The following is a 25,463-nucleotide window of genomic DNA, read 5'->3' as shown; positions in this document are numbered from 1 at the left end:
CTAGGCCTTACCTTAGCATGGACTCTCATCTGGGGGGGAGGGGGGCACTGTAATTGTCTATTGGCTGGTTCTTTTGTTGACGTTATTAACCCCTCATCTAGCATCCACCTTGCTATAGAGTGGTTTTCTAAAAGAAATCTTTGATCATGTCATTTCCTTATTTTAAATCCTTCACTGGCTCTTTGAATGATAAATTCAGATAGCTCCGTGTGGATACATAACACCTTAGGATTTTCTTCAAGCCCACCTTTCTATTACTTCTACTTTTCTACTACAGACTTCTCCAATTCAAATCAAACACTTCTCTCTTCTCCTGTCTCTGTCTCTGTCTGTCTCCTCTCTCTCCTATAACACCTAAATTTTAGACATTAACTCTTTTTGTTTCACATTTAGCCAGAGGCAGAGCTTTTATTTCTGTAATGTTGCCAAAATGTTAATTCAACTCATTAAAAATGTATTGTGCATCTATTATGAAATTCTAGGAATTGGGGGAGGTTGGGAATGAAGAAAGTTAAGTAAAAGCAGAGAGAACAGGAAAACAGAGAAGACCCAGTGGACTTGGGAAATCTTTATCAGCCTCTCTTCCTTCCCAAGAGCATAACAATCAGAAGCCCCAGGGAACCATCCTGCTGACCAGGGGCCACTCTGCCCTGGGACCAGCTACAATTCTAAATGGTCTAACATTCCCCTAGGTGGAGACTGAGTAGTGGATTCAAAGTGATTGGCACACAGAAACTATTTTCCCTTTTTTTTTTTTTTTTTTTTAAACTCAGAGGCACAATACCCAAAGTTAACACTTGGAATGGGACTCTTGTTATTACAGCTTTTCTTTATCACATGGTTCCCTAACTTCCGGCTGAGCTGCTAGGCTAATTTGCTGAGTTCAGTTTGTCACAGTCCGGTATTTAGTTCCTCTTCTTTTGCAATGAGATCCATCAGAGAAGAAGGCTTTCATGTTAATTAAAGTGCTGCATTGCCTTGTGCCTTGGGGGGAAATGTGCCCCACAAGCCTGGAGAGAGGAAGATCCATGCTTCCCACCTAAATGAGTACTTTGCATTCTTATTTTGAGCAAAGCATTTCCAGAATATGGGGGAAAGGGAATTCAGAAAAAAGGGAACAAAGGTGGTGGTGGAGGAAATAGAATGAATGTCTGTATTTACACTACTTGCTACTGCTACGGACTCAGACAAAGAAACTGTAAACATTACAATAAGGAATGGCTTAGTAGCTCATTTGAAAGTTACTCCTCCAAAGTCACAAAATCATTCATAATTAATTGTCAATTGATTGATGCTGAAGTATGCCTAAGACGTTATGAGGAGGTGAGATCAGTATGGACTTCGGCTACAGTGTGAAGGACCCTGAAAGAATAAGATTGAAGTATGGAGCTGGAGGAACACTGTCTTAAGGGAGGGAATAGTGTCCCCTGGATGGTGTGAACTCACACTTCCCTGACGTGGCTTCAGCAGAAGACAAACCACATTTAGGCAAGCTGTCCTTGACATAGTGCATGTGGAGGGTTGTGCTGAAGTCCTCTGGGTTTAGTCCTCTATTTTGTATTCAACTCTTTGTTTTGTATGGAAGCGTATAGAGAACTTCTTCATTTCCCTTCTATCTAATTCCATTCCTTTGGGGAGTGCTCACTGCTATCAACACATTGTCATGTATTTTTCCAGCTCTCTTTTAATGCATGTACATATGTAGATACAGATACATATTCATGTATATACACACATCCATAGTAATTCCCAACATAAATGGGATCAGCTATATATATATACACTTCTAATGAGTTGTTTAACTTATTACTTACACACGTACCTTGATGATCCTTCCTTGTCAGTTGCCTTCATTCCTTTCAGGTGCATATGGACAACTCAGGGTTTATTTAAGCAATATGTTACTGATAGACCATTAGGGCATTTTCAATTTTTCCTTGTGGCTAAAAGCTTGTTGATACCTACAATTTTGGACTATGTATGTGTTTCTCTGTAGGGTGGATACATAAAAGTAGGATTGTCAATTTTGATAAAAAGCCATTGGATTGAGTTTCAAAAAGGTTCTGTTTACATTCCCACCAAAGTGTATAATATGTGTTAATGCCCATTTCTCTCACATTAGTGTTATTTTTTTCTGCTTATAAAATTGATGCATGAAAATGGTATTTCCTTATTGTTTCAAAATACATTTTCCTGGTAACTAGTGAGGTTTAATATCTTTTTTATGTGATTGGTCTTTCTACTTTCTCAGGTCTATTTTTATTGCTCTAAAGAAGCCATTTGTCTCATTTCTATTCCTCATTAATTAAAGTTAAATTGGTTTGACTTCCACCGAATTTTTCCTAACCATCAAATGCCTAAGCCAAGTAATGTGAAAGTGTTAAGTGAGTTAAATAATCAATTGATCAATATGTATTCACTAGGCAATTAATGCCTCTAGTCTGTGCTGGATATTCTTGGGGATATGGCTTTGGCTTTTAAGAAGCTTATATGATCTTTTAGGGTGATAAGACTCAAACTGTAATCAATGACAGTGCTGCTGTTTACTAGACCCCAAGGACTGTAGACAACCAGGGAAGAGAGGGATTCTGTAGTTTGGAGTGGCTGGGAGAGGCCTACTGAAGGAGAGGTAGTTGCACTTAACCTTGGAAGCAAGATGTTGGAGGAAGATAGTGCATTTTAGACTAGGGAGAATAGTGTGAGCCAGGCTTCTAAGTAGGTAAGTTGTGGCTTTCAGAGGATAGTAAGGAGTGCAGCCATCATAGAGCAGAGATTATGGTTATGCATAGGATTCCAGGAGTTCTTGAGCTCCTGTGAATAATCCCCCAGCCCCGTCATACACACAGACAGACTGTTTCAATCAGTCCCACTAGGGGGATTTGCCTCAGCTCATACTTGTGGCAGTTTGCCTTTGTGAGGCTATGTGTCAGGGAGTTCAGCTTTCAGCCTCCTGGTTCAGGGGGACAGATAAGGACAGGGAGAGGCTCCACCCTTTAAACTCCACTGAGTCCCCCAGGAAGCTGCTGGATCCGGGACCTGCCTGATTGCAGCCCCTAAAGCCTCATCATTTTGTCCAGAGGTGCCATTGCTGCAATTACAATCCAAACCCAGAGTCAATTACTCACTGTGTGAATCACCCCCAAAAGATTGCTTTTTCCTTTTCCATTAGTATCACACATAATTGCACTCTGTATGGTTCCTAAACTCTTATTCCTGACTTCAATGTCCATGAGGATCTAGGGTGATTATAAAGTCCCTTCATCTCCTATCACTGACCTCACTGACACTTTCCATAAAGTTCTTTTACTATTTTCTTCATTAACAATACACCCACCTCCTACCATTAATTTTTCAGCTCCTTGTGAGGAAAGAATCACTGTGTTTTCCCTGCTGTTTTTTCCATATGTTCATCTTTACTTCTTTTTCTTTGTCTCCTTATTAACAGGGAATGTTAACACTCACGTACCCTAGAGTTGTGGGGATGGTTTATTTTAATGATTCCGGCTTTCTCTTTTATAGCCAGTATCAGCTGCAGACCCCATGCTTCTCTTCCTCTTGGCCTTCAAGATCACCACAAGCTCCCCCAGCATCTGACCTGTCTCAGGCTTTCTCTCTGACTCATTCTCAAGCTGCAGCTAACCCCTGCTTTCAGTCCACTCTTACATTCAGTGTGGCTGTCCAGTGTATTACCTGTCCATAGGGTTTATGAAATGGGATCAACCAATTCATCATAAATAATTTAACAGCTGCTAACCACCACTACACAGGTTAACAAAGGCAAGTCATGCCGAGTCCTCCACAGCAAGAGAGATGGGGAATGAGAAGAAGCAAGGGAGATGGTAGGGTAGGGTGTCAAACTAGCTAGATGATGGAAGGAGATGGGCAGTCCTCCACTAACTATCCAAAGGGCTGTAGTGACTCCATTCCATATTTGGGCCAGAACTCACATACAAAAGGCCCAGTCTGGAAAAATATCACTCAGTGGTGATATTTTAAGACAATCATAATAGTAGTGGCTCTTAGAGACATTTCACATGGAACCCATCTACCAGCAGAGGAGTAGATAGTGGGATGAGGTAGTCAAAGGTCAGTCAGAGCAGGAGTATGACACAATACAGTGTGTGAATATTCCAGACAATTAGGCTAGCTTTCAGGTCAGGACCCAGGACAATGAAGTACTGGAAACCTAAGCCCAGGTACAGTCATTAAGACTGAGCAAGCAGAGCAGGGCCTATGGGGAGGCATGCAGGGAGTGTAAGGTATTCAGAGAGCACAACCAAGTCTACAGTACTGAGGAGTTTCATTATTTCCACCCTCCCCCCCCAACTGAAATCTTAGTCTAATTCAACAGGGTTTGTTCCATTTTTTTTCTTACAAATTGCCTTTGTTAAATCTTTTTACTTTCGTTTCCATGCAAGAAAGAAAGAATTATATTTCTTTTGCATTCATATTTTATCTATTTACATATTATTGCATTAAAATGTGACATTATGATAAAAAGCCTACAATGCCAAAGATATGTTGGTTATAAACACAACTTGACTCTTGAGAAGTATGGAATTCACAGGTGGGAAGAGAAGTATGCAGGCAAACCTGAGACCTCCTCCCTCTCACATGCTGTTAGTATGCTCTGGGTGGAAGAGTGAACACCAATTAATCCTAAGTGTGAGGTAAATGTCACCTACTATCTATCCCTCCCTCTGCTGATTCTCAGCCAAAATAAGGAGTTTGAAGTATGAGGGTGAGGGATTGAGAGCTCAAAGAGGGAAAGTGGATGAAAGATGGTAAGAATTGCTTATAAACTTATATATACCTACAGGTGTGTGTGTATGTGTGTGTGTGTGTGTGTGTGTGTGTTGCTAAGAAAATAACTTCTGGGGGCCCCTGGGTGGCTCAATAGGTTGAGCATCAGGCTTTGGCTCAGGTCATAATCTCTCAGTTCATGAGTGGAAGCCCTGCATGACATTGGGCTCTCTGCTATCAGTGCGGAGCTCCCTTTGGATCCCCTGTTTCACTCTCTGCCCCTCTCCCACTCGTGCACTCTCTCTTTCAAAAATAAATAAAATATTAAAAGAAAAGAAAGAAAATAAATTCTGATCTTTGTTAAATTCAATTGCAAGCAAAGTAGTGAAGTTAGAGGCCAGATTATAAAAAATAAAGGAGTATCTAAATGACATGGCAGTAGAGTTAGCAAGTGCAAATCATGCTTCTAAGGAATTAGACACCCAGGGAAAGAATGATTGGGAGTTCGGTGGAGGAGCAAGTGGAGATCAAGACAGATTTTTTTGACATAAAGAAGTCAAGATCATGTTTACAGCTGAAAGTAGCATGGTGATGGAGAGGGATATTGTAAGATGAAGAAGAAATATAATAGAGTGGAATAGTTAGAGAAAATGTGCTACAAAAACAAAGGCAGATAATTCAGATATCAGCATGCTAGAAAAGCAGGAGAAGCCCTAAGACAAAAGCAGGGATGTATAAAAACACCAAGACAAGATTCTGCAACCTTTCTAAGAAGAGAATGTAGGCAGACAGATGGTGGATGGATAGATGGGTAGATGGGTAGGTAGACGGGTAGAAACATTTCTAATACAGTAACATTAGTGGTTGTGATTGTGATATACATATGGTGATGATAAAAAGGAAGGAATAACAACTATTTCGGTGGATCAAGAAAGGTTTACTAGTTAGGGAAAATATTGGAATGTGGACTAAAATATGAAAAGGGATTTTCCAGGCAAACTAATGGGAAGGAAATTCTGGGCAGAGAAATAACAGGTTCAACTTCATGGAGGTGGGAAAATGCAGAGTTTTGACGAGGAGTTTGGTGTGGCTTCTGAGTAGAGTATGTGGGGAGGGGGATGAGGCTGAGGCTGGACAGGCTGCAGCTGGACAAGTTGGCAGCAATAGTATCTTAATTTATAATTTTTATCCTTATGATAAGGAGATTGTATTTTACCTTATAGTTTGGGGACCTCTGTCTGGCATTGATTTTGGAAACTCTGATTCATGTCTATCATGGAGTTACAGACATGATGCAATGAAGTGACACTTGGTAACCATAACATTCTTCTCATGGCATTAATTTCTGTCCCCTGTTTTGAGGAGGTCTTTCTGCAGCATCTTAAAGAGACATGCAATATTTGAAGCATAAAATGGAAAGTCCTTGTTCCATAATTCAGGCCTAATGGGAATTCTCAAAAGATGTATTTTTTTTCTTATCTAAGAAATAAGGTCAAAGTGACATACAGGGTTAAAATGTACATGCTATCTTTATGTTCAATAAAGCATTTTTAATTTTCAGAAAGAAGAAAGGGGAAAATAACAAGGAGGCTTGTGTCTGAGATCCCAAGGCAGAAGTAAAAGCTGGGAGAGAAGATAAATATGAGCTATCGGCAGAGAAGGAGAATTGCTCTCCTTAACCCAAGCGGGGGAGAATGCGTCCTAAGGAAAGAAGGGTTTAGTAAGACTTTCTGAGGCTTCTGAGGCTTCTATGAGTTTTCTTTCCTTTTTTTTTTAAACATCGACCAGAAAGCTTTGTTGTCTAGGAAAGGGTAAAAGGATGTCTGGCTGAATTGGAATTGACAAAACTAGGCAACTCAGAGAGGGCAGTCTCGGGAGCAGCCTTTAACCACAAAAGAGTTATTGAAGGCGATGCAATCGATGCAGCCGGAGTGGGCACAGGAGGAAGATGATGAAACCCATCAAATTCGATCACTGGGCAGGAGCGGTCAGCATCAGCTTCCTTGGCAAGGGTCACTCGATGTCAGCCTCCATTCAGGGGCTTTCGCCTCCCCTGCTGATTACTTTCTTAGGATCATAAAGTTTGAGTGTCGGGAGGGAATAGTGCATGATGCCTGCTCCAAACTTTTTTCTGGGACTGGAGCATCTTTCATTCACTATGGCCTATACAAGTAGGTTTGCTGGACTCGTGGGTTAGAGAGCTGCTGACTCAGCTGCCTTGAGTACTTGACTGGTATGACCTCTCTCCCCGAAGACACGTTCATTCACTCTTCATTCACTCAGTCAGTCAGTCAGTCATTCAGTCAAAAATTATTCCTATCCATGGTAGATTTCAGGAAATCTGGCTACAGATCTTTGGCAGTTTCTTCCATTGAGAGGTGGAGTCTCTTTCCCCTGACAGAACAAGGAGTGGGAGAGACATGTGGAGAGAGACCTCAACTATCCCAGTCGTCTCTACCACATCTGAGCCCAGAAGTTTGTGCAAATGCAGCTGACACTGTGTGCAGAGAAAAGGACTCAACTGAGCCCAGCCACAAGTGCTAACCCAGAGGAGGGTCTTAGCAAACAAAGGGGCTCAGAATAAACATTTAAATCGATACCTTTTGAGATAGTGTATTATGCAACACCAGCTAACTGATATGCACTATAGGATAAATTTAGGAAGACTCAAAGTGGAAGGGATACAGAAATCCCTCTTAGGGGAATCTCTTAGGGCTGTGAGAGGTTCACCAAAACAGTTTAAGGAAAAGATAACTATCTGAAAACTGTGAACTATGAACTATGAAACATCAAGAATTCAATCATAGCATTCAGGCAGAACTTCACATAAATGTTGAATGTACTTAGAAAACATATATCCAAATGATTGCATTGTACAGGGAAAATAATGATATGTATGGTATCTTTAAAGGTACCTATCAGAAGCTAAGGAAATGTAGTGTTTTCAGTCCCTGGAAGAATGAAATGGGAATGTGTTTCAACATCTCTGGAGTGATGGGTATGTGTCTGTAGCAGAGCGGGATACATGTGGCTATGAACTTGGTTGTATACCGAGGTCACCCCCTTTCTCTACTTGCTGTTTCTCTTTCATCAGACAATTCTTGGATTATGATTTGGTTTCTGGCATATATTTGTCCACGGGAGAGAACATGCTTATCCATAAACACTGACATCCCATCTACTTAATAGTTATATTTCTCATTGTAAATTAATGAATTGGGCTTCTGTGTTTATAGATTGTCTCTGTAAGCTTGATTAATGCATTTGTTGTGCTACAAGTCTGATTTCAAGCCTGTAAGCCTAGGGTGCAGAGAATGGTAAATTCATCAAACACATGCTCTTTTTTTCTTGAGTTCTAATCAAGCCCCTCTACCAGCAATACTTGACCTCATTTGCACCTTTTCTTCAATCTGCAGCAGAGCCCAGGTCTCAGACCAATGCTGTTTTCACTTCCCCATGTAGTTAGTTATAATACTAACTACTGTTTCTTGAGGGCTCATTAGGTGTGAGGCATTGCTCTTAGGGCTTTTCATGGATTACTTCATCCAAACTTCAAAATGACTGCAGGAGTAATGTATTCTAATTTTATAGATGTGGAAACTAAAAGCCAGAGAGTTTAGTAACTTTCACATTGGTGGTAGTAACAGAACTGGAATTCACACCTAGGAAGTATGGTTCACAATGCTTACCCATGACCCCCAAGCTACATTGCTTATTCAACTAGAGATGATGTTATCCTTTTTTCATACTCCTTATCTTTAAGAAGAAATTTAGAATGTCTCCATCCATCAGATTAAGTCGAAAGTCTTCTATGTGGTTTTAAAGGAACTCTCTAATATGATCTGAACCTATTGATAGAAACTTAACTCCTATGTTTCATTTAACCTTAACAATTACTTGACGTATTTTATATGCCAAACATCAAGCTCCATGCTGATAGAGAAAAAAAGATAAAGAAAAGAATTTATAACCTAAATAGGCAGATGAAGCACAAACCTGTGAAAATATAACTAACAAAACAAGGCAGAAAGTAAGTGATACTGTGAACATTTATAGCAAAAGAAACTGACTTCTGAACTGGAAATGCTGATGACTTAGAGAGGAGATGGGGTATAAGGTCACCTCAATAAAGACTGTGCTCAACGGAGAGGAAGAAGAAAACAATTCATTTCAGATAAGAAGAACAGTAAGCAAAGACAAGATCTTAAAAGAGCCATGATCATTATGGGAACAAAAATGCACAAGTGTGATAAGAGCAAGGACTATGATTGCAATTAATGTGGAATAAAAAAAAATAGATCACAGCTGGGTTGTGGACAGGTTAAAAACTTTAGACATGAGGTGAAGGTCTGATCTGAGAAGAGAAATTATATATTGAGATTTCAGTACATTCACAGTGAGCTGATGGTTGAAGCCTTGAGAATTGTAGGGATCTTCATTATAGACTTCTCAAAGGGATTGGTGGTTAAAAGGACTATTCTTCAGCTCCTTTTTCCTACCTGGTAATCTGGCAACACTGAGGGAGAATAGTGAGGTGCCTTGGGTACTAACTAACTTGGTTTTCTAAGGTACATTCTGAGTCTTAACATTCACTTGAAATGCTCCTCAGTTTCTGATTTCCAGGGTCACCTTTGTTTGTGACCATTCTAGTATATATCCCTTTTAAATGCTTGTAAAGCTTAACAAGATATTAAAGGCTTTGAAAATTTCTGCTGCATAAAAACATGTCTAGTTCTATTTAGTATAGTTTCCCAAGGTTATTGTTATGGAATTTCTCTTGATTCTTGTAACCACTATTATTATCAATGGGTTAGTGTACCCTTCTGTTGAAGCTTTGGGAATCTACCATTTAATTAATGTCCTTCATTAAATAAATGCTACAATATAAATTATCCCTTCTGGGATAGTAAACAGAGCACACAACTAGCAATGAGGAAACCGAACTCTGTCACCCATGACTGACCAATAATGTGACTTTGTATGAATAATGGAGTTAGATCAACTTTTCCTTAAAGGATGAGTGGGGCTTATGACTTCTGATTTTTCTCCTATGAGCACCACAGGATTTAACTAACATACTGATAGTTTTATATGTACAAGAATAGTTACTGGCTTCATAACTAAACTTTTAGTTTGAATACTGAACCAAGTCAAGAATGTGTTACTTTTATGAACAGATAATATATCTATACCATTTATTTTGGACTCAAGTAACCTGAATTAGCATGGCTTCTGCCTTAGCCCCTAATCTTGAGTGATATAAGAAAAGAAGAATGAACCTTAAGAATAAGAAGACATATTCCTATCACCAGCTGCCCTAAAAATAATCTATGCAAAGGTCCTGAATTGCACACCTGGGAAACACGGAGGCCTCAGGGATTAACTCTGTTTTGACTGGGGCAAGTCAGGTCTGTTTAGTTTGCTGCAGTTATATTATATTTGGAAAACAGATTTTAAACTAGACCAGGGTCAAAGTTCTCCCTAGATCTAACACTGTATGACTACAGTGCACAAAAACATTGCTCTACTCTCATGGCCATGAAGGAGGGAACTTTAGGGAGTGATGGAGAGTTTGGGATCCCACTTCATTCTGAAGAGACTTTGAGTGTTTCTGATCTTACCTCCTTCTTCACGTGTGTAAACTTTCATTATAGCAAAGAGTCCACATTTAGCTGTGAGTATAAGACCAGAAACTTGGAGGTTTTTATGATTAATATCCTAGTAAGTCTCCAAAGCCATCTCCAGTGATTGGAGTCTGCATTGGACTGCATGCCTTCTCTGGGCCATTTATCCACTCTGCTTTTGGTACCTGTGTACCACCTTTGAATTTACTTCCTAACTACAGAAGATCTGACATGTTAATTTCTGGGCTCCAGAGATCAGGGAATACTATGCCTTGGCTGCTCTAAATCCCTAAAGAGGCAACACACTCCCAGAGTTCCAAATAAAGAAAAATAAAAACTGTTTTTGGCAGCTCAAATGTAGTGACCTCAACTTATCTTTCAGTTTTTGTCTAGATGAATTACCAATAGGCTAATGGTTGGGGAGTTTGGAAGACAGAAAGGTGGGAATGTAACATGCAAAGGGAATAGCTTTATGAATAACAGTCTTTAGGGGAGAGTCTGGTTTAAAATACATGCCGAGTTTAGGAGGTATAGCAAATCCTTTACTGTTTTTAAAAGGTTATTTGTTTATTTTGAGAAAGTGGGGGAGGGGCAGAGAGAGAGAGGGAGAGATCATATCTCAAGCAGGCTCTGCACTGTTGGCACGAAGTCTCCCTCAAGGCTTGAACCCACTAACCAGGAGATCATGACCGAAGCTGAAGTCAGACGCTTAAATGACAGAGCCACCCAGGCACCCCTCCTTTATTCTTTATTATTGCTTCACTAGGACTAAGAAATCTTGTGCAGTTGGCAGTGAGATAGTCACCCAACCCCAGGAATGCCAATATGTCAAAAGGAAACCTTTTCCCTTCAGCAAATAAAATATTAAGAGGGCTCAACGAAAGCCAGTGGGAAGTGGCCTGAAGAAGGAAATGAAAAATTAATTTTAATGCATGGGAGACTAAGTAATTCACTTATTTCACAACCTCAATCAATTTTAATATTTTAGTATTTAATGTGAATGTGGTGCCTCTCCAATAATATTTTAAAAGTTGTTTCTCCATTTTTGGCTTTTGTTCTACTAGTACTTTCTATTTTCTTAGCCATTTTTCTTCATGTCTTGATAGGGAGGTTCCAGTGGGCTTCATATTACTCTAGGAAGGAATCTACCCTGTCCTCTCTTCACCAGTTTTAAAAGTTATGAAATTACTAAATAGGGAGCAAAGGCGGTGAGGAAGACCCCAAACCAGCTTTTAGGGAGGCTGATTTTTGGAGAGGCCACTGAACCCCAAGAGCCTCTCAAGTCTTCCAGGATAGGCCATTGTGTGGAGAGCAAAATGGAGTCATTTAAGTCATTAGTTGCTCAGATATCAGCCCAAGAGGGGAAGCTGTCTGCCTTTCTCCACAATTTAGACACTTATCTTACAAATTCACCAAGCTCCGTGATTTCTGAACAATGCCAGCTGTTAGGGAGCCATTTCCCTGGCATTTTCCCCATAATTTGATTTGAAAGGAAAAGATTAAACTCAGTCCGACCCAGAACTGTCAGCCCAATGCCCTCAAAGAGTTTGACAGGAAAAGAAAAAAAATACTTGCAGACTCTTAGATGAAGAAATCACCTGTAGTTGTGCATTAAAGAAGACAGTAAGGCACATTCCATAGGCCAGACAATGAATGTGGATAGGACCAACCATAGAGATTTCTCCTCCTAGACAGATGAATTAAAACAAAAGTAAACTTACTGTCCTTCTTAGTGACCAACTTTTGGGTAATGTTAATTTTAGGAAGAAAGTTTAGATTGCTTTTAAACGGCGATCAGCTGGTATGAGTATGCTAGCATTTTAAAAATAGTTATAACAGCTAAGTTTTCCCGGTTGTGGTGATACCTTTTCTAATTCAGTAATAATGATTCTATTTATCCTGCCAGATCTGAGTAAGTATGAATATCAGAATGTTTACAGTTTATTGAATGCTTATTTTACCTAACGTGCCCCTCACAAGAATGAATTAGAAGATAACCTACCTTTGGTTCTCTGTTAAGATCATTGATTCCTAGAGAGGTTAGGTTGTTCAAAGTGAAGTAGCTAATAAATGCTATAGCTGAGTTTTGGTCCGGCATCAAATCCTGGAGACTTAGTCAACATATTATGCATTGTCTCTGTAAAAGGAAGTGGAGAAATGTTACAAAAATTTAATCCAGGGGCGCCTGGGGGTCTCAGTCGGTTAAGCATCCGACTTTGGCTTAGGTCATGATCTCACAGTTTGTGGGTTCAAGCCCCGCATCAGGCTCTGTGCTGACAGCTAGCTTAGAGCCTGGAGCCTGTCTTCAGATTATGTATCTCCCTCTCTCTGACTCTCATAAATAAATAAAAAACATTAAAAAATATTTAAAAAATTTGGGGCACCTGGGTGGCTTAGTCGGTTAAGCGTCCGACTTTCGCTTAGGTCATGATCTCGCGGTTCGTGGGTTTGAGCCCCGCGTAGGGCTCTGTGCTGACTGCCAGCTCAGAGCCTGGAGCCTATTTCAGAGTCTGTATCTCCCTCTCTGTCTGACCCTCCCCTGTTCACGCTTTCTCTCTCTCTCCTAGAAATAAATAAAAATATTGAAAAGAAAATATTAAAAAAAAATTTAATCCAATAGTGTGGGTTTTCATTTATACTACTGTTCATATTTTTTTCAAAATATAAGCCCTTTGGGGGAGCCTGGGTGGCTCAGTTGGTTAAGTAGCCAACTCTTGATTTGGGCATGGGTCATGATCTCAACGTTCATGAGAATGAGTCCTGCGTCAAGCGCTATGCTGACAGAGCAGAGCCTGCTTGGGATTCTCTATCTCCCTTTCTCTCTCTGCCCCTCCCCTGCTCTTGGGCATGTGCACACACACTCTCTTTCTCTCTCAAAGTATATAAATAATCTTAACAAAGTATTAAGCACTTTAAAATATCCCTCTTGAACTTGGTTCCATTGCCCTTCTGCCCTAGGCTTTCTCTCAGTTTATTAATGGACACTTTGGAGAGACTACCTTGGCCTCTGTTAATATCACCCTCTTAATGTAGGAGCAACTCAAATATTTCTAATTTCTTTTGATAAATAAGTCAGTGTTTAACATCAAAAAATTTATATATTCCATAACACAGCACAACACATTTCTTTCAGCTTAGAAATAATTCAGATTCCCTATTTCACAGATGAAGAGCTGGACCTAGACACAAACTTCCCAACCAGAAAGCTCATCTGTGGCTGCTCCAGGGGAGGAACCTGGACTCCTGTATCCCCATCTCGTGATTGTCCCAGTGTACCATTACAAACTAATGAGTAATGAGACCCATAGATACATTAAAATTTTACTTTGTACATTAGCACTTTTACTTTTCTCCCAACCTCACCCTTTTTTATGCAGTATTTCATGTGTCTTCCATGTTTTTGACAATTAAGACTTCAACTTTCCCTGTTCCTTCATTCACATCTGTGCATAGGACAGTTCTGACAAAACATTAAGTCTTCATTAATTATTTAATGATTGAGTAATCCTTTTTGAGATGAATTTGTATGCCTTTATGATTTAAAACTCCTCAGTATGTCATTTTTATTATTTCCTATCTATTTTTTTATTGGTAGACTTCCATCAAACTCAGAGGTCATCTTGTGCTGAGACACCGAAAGCCATATTCCAAAAGCAACTAGGACACAATAGAATTTGGTTCTGTTAATAGCTCATTTGACATTGCTGAAAGTTACTCAATCTAAATTTCCATTCCCATATGCCAACATGCCTTGCAATGATCAAAAGTAATGAAAGTGCAGTAAATAACAGAAACGCTTGACTTAAAACCCAAGGGGGTGCCTCTGTATTCATTCTGAGTCCTTGAACTTGGTGTGAGGGAGTGAAGACTTGGTGGGAAAGGACAGACCCACAGGAAGTGGTCAATCAAGAAAGTATGATATGAAATGGAAGTATATTAGAAAGACTCCTGACTTTAATAGGGGTTTGCATTTACTTGGGTTCCTAAGTAATTTATTTATTAAGAAATGTATAAAGATAGAATTTTGTCTTTCAGAATTCCCAGAGATTGAAGAGCAGATGAACAAACCTTTAACTACCAAGTGCAAATCATTCCACTTAAGGGGAAGTGTGTGTGTGTGTGTGTGTGTGAGAGAGAGAGAGATAGAGAGAGAGGGAGGGAGGGAGGGAGGGAGAGGGAAAGGGAGAGAGAGAAAAGGAGAGATGGGGTGTTTCACATAAATGACATTCTTTCTTGATTCATTTAACTGCTTTGTACTTGGAAAGACAGGATGGCGTATAGAGCTTCATAGGCTATAACATAAGATATTAGGAATGGATAAGAAAGAAGGATAAACATTTTGGATACTAGCCCTTTATCTGATATGTCATTTGCAACTATATTTTCCCATTCCGTCAGTTGCCTATTAGTTTTATGGGTTGTTTCCTTTGCCATGCAGAAGCTTTTTATCCTGATGAGTTCCCAATAATTCATTTTTGCTCTCGATTCCCTTGCCTTTGGGGATGTGTCAGGTAAGAAATTGCTGCAGTTGAGGTCAAGGAGGTTGTTTCCTGCTTTCTCCTCTAGGGTTTTGATGGTTTCCTGTCTCACATTCAGGTCCTTTATCCATTTTGGATATTTTTGTGTGTGGTGTGAGAAAATGATCTAGTTTCATTCCTCTGCATGTTGCTGTCCATTTCTCCCAGCACCATCTTAGTTGCAAATGACATATCAGATAAAGGACTAGTATCCAAAATCTATAAGGAACTCACCAAACTCCACACCTGAAAAACAAATAATCCAGTGAAGAAATGGGCAGAAGACATGAACAGACATTTCTCCAAAGAGGACATCCAGATGGCCAACAGACACATGAAACGATGCTCAGCGTCCCTCCTCATCAGGGAAATACAAATCAAAACCACATTGGGATACTACTTCATGCTGGTCAGAGTGGCTAAAAGGAACAAATCAGGAGACTATAGATTCTGGCGAGGATGGGGAGAAATGGGCACCATCCTACACTGTTGGTAGGAATGTAAATCGGTGAAGCCAACTCTGGAAAACAGTGTGGAGGTTCCTCAAAAAATTGACAATAGAACTCCACTATGACCCAGCAATAGCACTGCTAGGAATTTACCCAAGGGATACAGGCGTGCTGATGGCTAGAGGCGCAAGTACCCCAATGTTCATAGCAGCACTCTCAACAATAGCCAAAACATGGAAAGAGCCTAAGTGTCCACCAACTGATGAATGGATCAAGAAGATGTGATATATTTATACCATGGAATACTACATGGCAGTGAGAAAGAATGAAATCTGGCCATGTGTAGCAACATGGATGAAACTTGAGGGTGTTATGCTGAGTGAAATAAGTCAGGCAGAGAAGGACAGATACTATATGCTTGCACATATAGGAGGATTAGGAGGAACTTAACAGAGGACCATAAGGAAGGGAAAGGGGAAAAATAGTGGGAGAGTGGGAGGGAGGAAAACCATGAGAGATTCTTGAATTCTGAGAACAAACTGAGGGCTGATGGGGGTAGAGGAGAAGGGAAGGGGGGTGATGGGCATGGAGGAGAGCACTTGTGAGGATGAGTACTGGGTGTTATATGGAAACCAACTTGACAATAAACTATTAAAAAAAGAAAGAAGAATAAACAACAGAAGAAATTTAAAATGAAGCTGAGGATGAAGTATATATAAAATGTACATCATACAAAAAAGCATACATTTAATCTAGATAGGTCAATAGAACTCTAGTGTCAAGATGTTCTGACATTTACTACCCCTGTGACTTTAGTTTGTTTCTTCTTGTTTAGACAATCTGGACAAGATTTTGTGTGTGCTGTGTTTTTAAACACTTACAAAATGTTGTCCCTGCCCTGTAGGATCTAGCAGTCTAGATGGGCAAATGAGATTTACTCAATGGGAACAATTAAAATTTACTCTTCTAAATAGATCCTCACACATGTTCCATCTCATTCAAACCTTAATCTTTTCCTCTTTGCTTCTGGTTTAGCCAACTGCTGCCTGTACTCCCTTCCACAGAGTCTTGTTGAAGATTACTGGGAATAACAAGAAAGTTCTGATTTGTCACCCCTTACTCATGGCATTCCTTCAGATGAATAAAAGGTTCTGAGTATTCCCATCATCACTGATGGGAGGGCATCTTTACCACTCTTGGTGGTAATGATCTCTTGTTGTGTTCTATTTTTTGTTATTATTTTTCTTTTGACCAAGGTCTTGTCCTTTCTCAATTTTTTTCCCTCCCAGATCCTCTTTACATCTACATTATCTAGTGCCTGCAACAGTGCATCCCTATATTATAGCCTTTGTCATTTCTATCACTCTGAGTGGCTGCATTTGCTCTCACCCGTTGGGGTTTTACTCTCATTTAACTTTGACACATATCTTCATTATCTCCCTGAGAGGAACTCCAGGGGCCTAGAATGAACTGTTGAAAGTACCTCATACAGTTTCTCAGAGGTGGTAGCAATTGGGTGATGCAAATTTTACAGAAGAGAGAATTGCTAGATCTTGAAGGAACACAGCTGTAAGTCACTCTTGATACTCTCTGTTGAGAAGGAAGCCAGTGCTGGGATGGACAGCAGATGGGAAAATTTAAGTCTACTCTAGGGTCCTAAGTGGGAACAGAATGGCATCCTCAGGCTCATTCTTCCTGACAAAATATGAAGTTTGAGTCCAGGGGTACTCTATCCAAGAAGACAAAGTTATAGAAATTTCCTGGAAGGAGTTGGATTTCAGTTATTACACAAGATATTGATGACAAAATGATGATTTTGACACAGATCAAGTCTCATGGGGCTCTCGGAGGGTCATGATCAGTCTCTACATAAATAACTATCTGCAATAATCCTGTTTTTTAAAAATCTTTTGGAAATGAATGCACATAAGTACAGCTATGTTCTATTGCCAAGAAAAGTCTTATTTAAATATTTTAGATAATAAATTTATAAACTTTTAAATGTATGTTTTACCTTTTTAAGAAAGGTTACTGAAAATAATCCAAATTTTTATTGAATTGTCAGTCATTATAAAATGTAATGTTACATTTGTAACTGTGGTATTATTGGGAATTTTTAATGTAAGTAGAGCTATCCAAATTTACTATAAATGACTCCAAATTACAGTGATTCTTGTCTTGTTATAAACTATTTTTTATTGTTTTACTGTCATGTATATCATAATAATATCACATAGTTGTTTATGTGTGTATGAGCATATATAATGTATAGTGACATATACACACTTTAAGTATTTTTTTCAGTTTGTAAAAATAGATGTGTCCCCAATTTTGAGAGTCTTTAAATCTTCAAAGTTAAATGATTTTAGCTTTATAATTTTCATAAGTTTACATAGTCAAAATAAGATATTAGAAGTTCAGGCCATTCAGTTACCTAGAGGGAGGGTAAGGTGTTCACAGAGAGGCTGTTATTACACACAATTTCACTGTCAATGTCAAGTCCAAATGCATATTCTCCTCCTAGACTTGAAAATAGATATAGCTAGGGAAGAAGTTCACTTTCCTGAACCTGAAAACGATGCTGATTATGAGTTGGACAGCATGCCAGGTAATCCCATACTATGGCTTGGCGACAGTGCTTTTCCTGAGACTATTGAATCATGTGCCCTTGGGCCATTCCACTTAACAACTCCTTGAGTACTGGCTACACTGGGGTACTATATAAAAACAGATGCCTGGGTGTCTCAATCTTATGTTTGTCTTGGGATCTAAAATTAAGAATTAGAGACCTCCTGAGAGAGAAATCACACAACGAAGAAGAATGTTTGCTATAGTTTTTTCGTTTGTACTCTGAGATGTGAATTAGAAGACCAAAACCAGAAAGATGTCTGAAGTCAGCAGTGGAGCAGGAGCAGAAACATCACACACAATAGCAGTAGCAAAAGTAGAACCAAAGAGTGATGCCAAAGATAAATACTGGCTGTCTAGAAAGGGAGTGCCACGAACTAAGTGGAAATGTACCAAAGTCAGCATTGGAAAATGGAAGGCTAAATCAGAAAGCTGGAGAGAATATGAGACTCAAGAAGTTAAGAGGAAGCTATCACGTAGGATTTCCTTAGAGCCTGACTAGTGGGCAGGTGTCTTACTTGTCTCTTGTCCATTCATGCCATAGGCCCTCATTGAGCCTGGTTCAAATAGAGTTCCACATGGAATTTTTTAAACACCAATAAATAGCAGGCTTTCCTGGAAGCCTTGTTAAACACATAAATGCCTTTGTCCAAAGCCTGATCTACTGGTTAAAGGAAAAAAAATCAACTGGTTTAGAGCCTTTTTGTATAAAGGGCCAATAGTAAATATTTTAGGCTCTGTGGGCCATATGGTCTTTGTCATAATTATTCATCTCTGCTGTTCTAGCTTGAGAAGAGCCATACACAATATGTAAATAAATGAATGTGGCTGTGTCCCAATATCTTTTTTATTATTTTTTTTTTTTACAAAACAGGTGGCGTGACAGATTTGGCTTGTGGACTCTGATTTTCCTGACCCCTTGTTTAGAGCAATGTTATTCCTTCCCCCAACATAGTGGCCTAATGCATCTTGAAAAGAAGATTAGTAAAACATAAGCCTTCAAAATCGAAAGCCAGATGTTTCTTTTAATCACCTACAGTTTTGCAGATGTTATTGTTGGTGTTCAATATCTCTGTGTATCAAGGTTGCTGAGATATGGATGTATAAAACAGTGGCAACAATTGTGGTTTCTTTTGGAAGCTATAGGAAAGGGATCTCATTTCCCCAAATAATTCATTCATTTGCCTACCCTCATGTGAGAAATTCCACTTTTAACAGATCAGTTCAATTCATAGCATTGATGTTTCCTGATGCTGTATGCAAATTAAAGAAGAGAATAATTGTTCCTACCCTCAAAGGGCAAAAAAAGCAAATTTCCTTTTGACAACATAAATACTCCTGAGAAGGTAAGCAATACTTACCTACATGAAAAATGGGTTGAAGACAGAGCTATGGAGATTATTTTAAGCTAGCATCAAACATTAACAGCTAAGTATGATTGTTTATAGAATTCCGTGTGTGTGTGTGTGTGTGTGTGTGTGTGTTTATAAGATGTAGTTGAAAAGACAGTGGTGGAATGTATTAAAGAAATGGGCAGCAGTGGAATGAGACATTTCCAAAGACATTTTAGTCAAAACCCAGCTCCTCCATTAGGGAATCAGCTCATTTTTCACCTCCCAGTGGGTGTAATCAGTTCCTTGATTAGCATTTGCAGTCACAAGCTTTGCAAGTTGCTTCCACATGATGCTCAGGGACTCACCAAGATCAAGTCAGAAAAAGCCAGCACCCCATAGCCACCTGCTGGCCTCTGTGGGCCCTGGACTCCTGTGAAAGTACCACAGTCAAATGTAGAAAAGTGAAAAAGCTGATATTTGCATTGGGGAACTCTTTCCTGTGACTTTCCTCTATGCCTCTCTTGAGCTTTCTTCATTTTGCCTCCTCTGCACAATGGCCCTAGGCCTTCCCAGAACTTCCAACCTTTTCTTGAGTCCTTTATTTGTTACCAAAATTTAAACCCAGTTTGCTTATCATAGGATATTGTATTACTAAGATGGTACTCGGCTTCTGGGAACAGTAATTTGATAACCCAATTGAAGATAATACCTTTCCAAGTTATTTGCATTTTCTTCAGTTAAGATATTTGCATTTTATTGGGGGTTTATACCCTTTCCTCATAAGGATTTACTAATTGGAAATTTCATTAGGAGATGGTCTCAAACACCTCTGCTAGAAAGGTTTTGAATCCGAATGCCATAGTTAATTGAATGCCAGGAGACCAGCATTTTTGTCATGTCTCAAATTACTAGATTAGTTATAAAACTATGTTCCCATTATGCATCTCAGTTTTCTCATTCTCTAAAATTACAGTTTGGAATTACATCATTACTGCTTAAAATGCCAGGATAAGCTAATTTACACTAAAGTATTAATGACTGACAGTAGTTTAATTAGTTAGTTATCCAGGTACAGTGGAAATTTTGAAAGCTTTTTGACTTCAAGGTTTCTGCAGTACTCTCATTTTGGACACTGTTAACACTATAGAGAGTTTTTCCAGATTCCTTCAAATTATACCAGTCGGCTACAGTTACAATTGAAACAGACAGAAAAATGGCCAGAAAGTTGTTTTTTGTTAAGGGTAGATGCTTTCTATGATTTCTGTCAAGATTTGGAGTAGGAAAGTATCTTGAACCAACATGGAATAATCAGGCATGTGTCTTTTTAAAATTTGCCTCTAGGATCAGAAGCACTGTAAATCTTCCATATTTAATAGGACTATTCACTTAAACTGTTATTTATTTCCTTTCTGATGAAAGGTGGGATTAATGTGTGATTCAGATTCATTGTAATTCTTGTTCTTGTGAAAATTAATAAAAGGAAATCTCATTTAAAAGGGAGCCAGGAGGACGGCAGGGGGAGCTCTCAAGTCCTCCACACTGTCACCTGTAGAGACAACAGGAAGAGAGGTACTTTGCACTCCCAGTAGGAAGAAATCTACTTTACTACCCTTGCAAGTAGAAGAAAAATTTTCTCTTTGCCTAGCAACAGCCCAGCCAATAGGAAACCATCTCAACTCAGCCAATGAAAAGCTACATACCAAGGGACTTTATGTTTATGACAATCAATCCCAATTTTCCCCTTTCCTCTATAAAAGATCATTCCTCTCTTTTGTTCTCCTGACTTGTCTATAGTTTTATTGTAACTTGCACATCCTGAATTGCAATCCTCTGCTTTTCCCCCAAATAAACCCATTTTGTTGGCAAACTAACGGACAGTTTTATTTTTAAAGCTAACATCTTGATCCAACAGTTATGGATGACCACATTGTTGCAGGTTCTCTCTAGGTTCCTGGGCCAGTGAACAAAGTGTATAAAGTCTCGACCTCATGGTGTCTGCATTCTGACTGGGACAGACAGACAATTTACAAATAAAAACTTGTATGTGTTACTTGTGAAAGTATGTTCTGGAGAAAAATAAAGCAGAAAAAAGGACTAAAGAGCAATGGAAGATAGGTGCTGTTCTAATAGAAGGCCAGGGAAAGGTACTCTGAGTAGGGAGCATTTGATCATGGGTGAAGGACAGATGCATCCCTTGAGATCTGGGCTAGAGGCTTCTTTGCAGATATAATCTGTTCTCGGACACTGTTCCTGTTTTCTCATGCTCTTTCCTGTGCTGATTCGGCTCTTCCTCCCTGGACTATTCCCATCACTCATTTTAAGCCATCCCCTCCTCAGTCCAAGGTTTCGTACTCGTATTTGTAGTTGGTCCTCATTATTTATAGAATCCCTCTTTCTTTTGCCTGTTCACCTATTTGATAATATTATTTATAATCTGCAAATCAATACTCTTGGCATTTTCATGCTCAATTAGTGGACACGTGCATGCACAGAGTAGCAAAAAACTTTAGTCACCCTGTGTATACATTCCCAGCTGAGGTTGAACCAGGAGATGCTCTGCTTTCTTGTTTTAGCTCACATTCTGTAAACAAGTGTCCTTGTCATGTTCTATTTAGTATGACAGTTTTAATACTTTTGTGCTTTTTGTTGTTGATTTATCTATTTACAGTGGCCCCAAGCAGAGTGCTGAGTTACTGTTTATAGTTCCCAAGCAAAAAAGCTTGGATATGCCTCATGGAGAAAATACATATGCTAGGTAAGCTTTATTCAGGCATGCATTATAGTGCTGTTAGACATGAGTTCAATGTTAATGAACTGACAGTATGTATTAAAATAAAGTGTTTTCAAATAGAAACATACATAACACAATTATTCACTGATTAGTTGATGAAAATGTTATCAGAGGCTCATAGGAACCTAACCCTGTTTTTACCCTAGGAGCCATGGGTCAGTATTTGCGAATTCAGTGTTCCTGGTGACTTTATAGAACATTCACTACCGCAAATATTAAGAATGAACTGTAACTTCTAGGTCGTGCCTCTGAAGCTATTTATTTGTGGGTACCTTGTATTTTAGTGCCCGCTTATATTCTGATTAATGCTGCACTATATTTTCTTTTAAGTTCTTCTCCAGTTGTTTCATGCATTTTTTTTTGATCTATCACTTTGACTAGCTCCCGGTTAACGAGCATCTACTATGTGATCAAAATGGGTGTGGGATTTTCATTGTAATGGCCCTGAGAAGTAAGCATTAGGAGGCTCATTTTGCAAATTAAAACTCTGAGTCCTGAGAGGTTCTGAGATTTGCCCAAAGTCATGATGCAAATAAAGCCGGGGAGTCTGGATGTATTCCAAGGTTTGCCTGGCTCCAAAATTTTTATGTCTTGCACAGTTCTGGGTCCTTGATAGAAACTCAGTGAGCTAAATAGAGTGTTACACAAAAAAGACAAAAGAGGGAGGGGAAGTCAAGGACAATTCATGCTTTGTGTTGGTTGGTAACAAAGCTATTTTTCTCTCAGGAAGAAAGAGATGAAAGTTCTGATATTCAAATGCTCACTCACCAGGCACCCTTCAGAATTCCCATCCATCAGCTGGCAAATGGACACATTTTAACAAGCACAATCGCAACCAAGCAAGTTCTGGCAACAAAATATGCCTCCACTAATGATATTCAATTGTTCTGAGAAGACAAAATGGTCTGAAGTGTAATGAGATGCCAAACACACAAACGCACAAAACAGGCTGCTCATATTTAAGTCCTTATGTTTCTTGAAGTGAAAACTCATTTTAAGAAGATTATGGTGCATATATTATAAAGTGGGATGATATTCCACATTCATGCCCCACTGGGGCCCTGACTGTATTAAAAAAAATGAAAACAGAACCAACAACAACATTTTGTTCCCACACAAGTACTTCGCTAATAGGACATGTGACGTGGTAGTCATTTGTTTGGGTTATTTTTATTGCAGGCTTTATGGATGAATTCACTCTTTTGATACACAATGCATTCAGGAAACTTTTCAGTCAGACTCCTGAGAGTGAGAATATCCTAGAAACAAGGGGTAGGGGGTCAAGGCCATTGGAATAGGATTATAGTTGATGAGACAGAGTGAGAAAGAGGGAAGGGAATAAACTTCCCAGTGATGTGTTCCCCTACCTTCTGGAAAGAACAAAGTAATGTCTACTGAGGCAACAGCCAGATTTTCATCCTTGACCAAATTCTATTCAACATGTTTATCAGTGGCAAAGATCCATGATTTCAAACATTTTATTACAAGTGAAAGCTTTTGTTGTGATGAAATTCCTCTGAGAAATGTAAATAAGTAAAACATATGAAACAGAAATAATATGTTAAAGTGAGGGGGCTGTTTTCTAAACACTTCCTGTCCCCCTGTTTTTTTAGTAGTAGCTCTGAGGGGGTTTCTGGAAATCTCTCAGACTCTAAGAAACTGTGAAAAGTACTGATTCAGATGAAGTGAGATATTTAAATGTCTAGGAGAAATGTATGGAATGGTTAAAGGAAGGCTATGCAAGGCAGGGTAAAAGAAAACACTCTATATGTTCCAAACAGAGAGTGAATGGGGGTGGTGAGCTAACCATAATTGCAGAAAGTATTAAAATTAATAACTGTAGGAAACAATCACCAATCCTAGGGCTCATGGAAGGAAAGGAAGGAAATGGGGGTATCAGAGTCTAAGAGTACTAAGCAAAGGCCACATGATCAGTACTGGAACCATGAAGAGGGCCTCATGGCTGGAACCAGAGTTGTAGCCACTTCCTGAGATGCCCCAAGAGGTACAGGGAGAGCAAGGAAGAACCACTGCTTCTTCCCTACTCCTGTGTCTGATCCCACCCATACCTCCTACTGGTTAAACATACCGGTAAGCCTGCTGGGAAAACAGACTTCCAGTCCTGGCTTTCCTAAACAGAATTGAGAACAGCAGGCATGAGACTAATAATTGGCTCTGTAACTGGCTAAGTCCATTTATTGGGATATTCAGCATCCATCCATACCCTTCTACTCATATTTACAATTCTTGTACCATAGCAAAGGTAATGTCATGCTTCTGCTTAATAAAATCTAATTCTCCTTGGGACATAGGAGGATGCACAGAGTCTCTTCCATAGGGAAGACACCAATTTCAGCAATTTCCTGCCTCTGTCCCTGAGTGATATTAGATCCTTTTCATTTCAGATGCAAAGCCCATCTGGATATTATGTTAACATTAAGCCAAAGTGTAACTACCACCCACATTCTACATAAAATAATAGGAGGAAAGAAGAGGATAAAATTCTATATGTGTATTTTAGGGTATATGGGTAAGTAACAAGTAGGGAAGAAAAAATTTCATTCCAGGCTCCCTTTGCCCCTGGTCAGTATTTGAGCTGGTTAGACTACTTCACTTTTTCAAACACTCATTCCTGCAGTAGCTCAGAAATTAGCGGTCTTACCTTTAGTAGGGTTCCTTTGGGTTACTCTAGTCTTCTATGACACTTTTTTACTTGAATTTTTAGAGGTATCCATGGAATTCCCCTGGGTCCAAAGCACAGTCTTCCCTGGCTTCACTGCATAACAATGACCCTACTTCCTTTCCATAAACATAATCACTCAGTAGGTACCTCTCAATCTAATTCCATGGGAAGCCCCAATGGCCAGGTGGCAATCTCAACTTCAAAAGGATTATTGTTACTTACGCCATTTGATGGAAGCATTACTCCTCTGAGAACTAAGAACTCTGAAACATCACAGCCTAAAGTTGCTGGGATGGGAAGCAAAATTCTTTAGGTGGTTCCTTAGATATCACAGTGAAAGGAACAGTCCCATTTCTAACTCTTCATTTCCAAACTCATGCATTTGGGCTATGGAAGAAATAGTACTATGTATTGGTCACAAGTTTAGAGTATACAAACCACATTTTGAAAGTGAGTTTGCCATTTCATCATTTTATGTTGGCTAAGTGCATCTGGGAGAAGTAATGTACGGAAAAAAAAGAAAGAAAGAAAACCACCACTGAATGTCATGGAATTAGCCCATGGCTGTACTTTTATGTTAAAATGAATTGTTTGGTTGGAACCACTTGTGTGGTATACTATAATGGTGAATACGACGTCTTGTTAATCCATGGGTGGTGGTACAGGCAGAAAGTTTTGAGAAGGAAAGAAAAAT

At 39.3% G+C, this 25,463-nt stretch overlaps 1 long non-coding RNA gene across 2 annotated transcripts in view; it reads right to left on the bottom strand.

Moving 5' to 3' along the window:
• Positions 1–24,993, bottom strand: part of LOC120226549 — a 63,384-nt gene extending 38,391 nt beyond the window's left edge. Inside the window, exons 1-2 of one of the 2 annotated variants that reach the window (XR_005527045.1) lie at positions 24,749–24,993; positions 1,823–1,990 (exon numbers count right to left, since the gene is read on the bottom strand). This is a non-coding gene — a long non-coding RNA (uncharacterized LOC120226549). The remainder of the gene's footprint in view (positions 1–1,822; positions 1,991–24,748) is intronic. The other variant, XR_005527046.1, reaches the window with a different exon arrangement.
• Positions 24,994–25,463: the final 470 nt, after the last annotated feature.

Source organism: Hyaena hyaena, unplaced genomic scaffold (assembly GCF_003009895.1).
Source record: "Hyaena hyaena isolate Hyena2069 unplaced genomic scaffold, ASM300989v1 scaffold_1744, whole genome shotgun sequence".
Lineage (NCBI taxonomy): Eukaryota > Metazoa > Chordata > Mammalia > Carnivora > Hyaenidae > Hyaena > Hyaena hyaena.
This window is presented reverse-complemented; position numbering and strand designations above follow the sequence as displayed.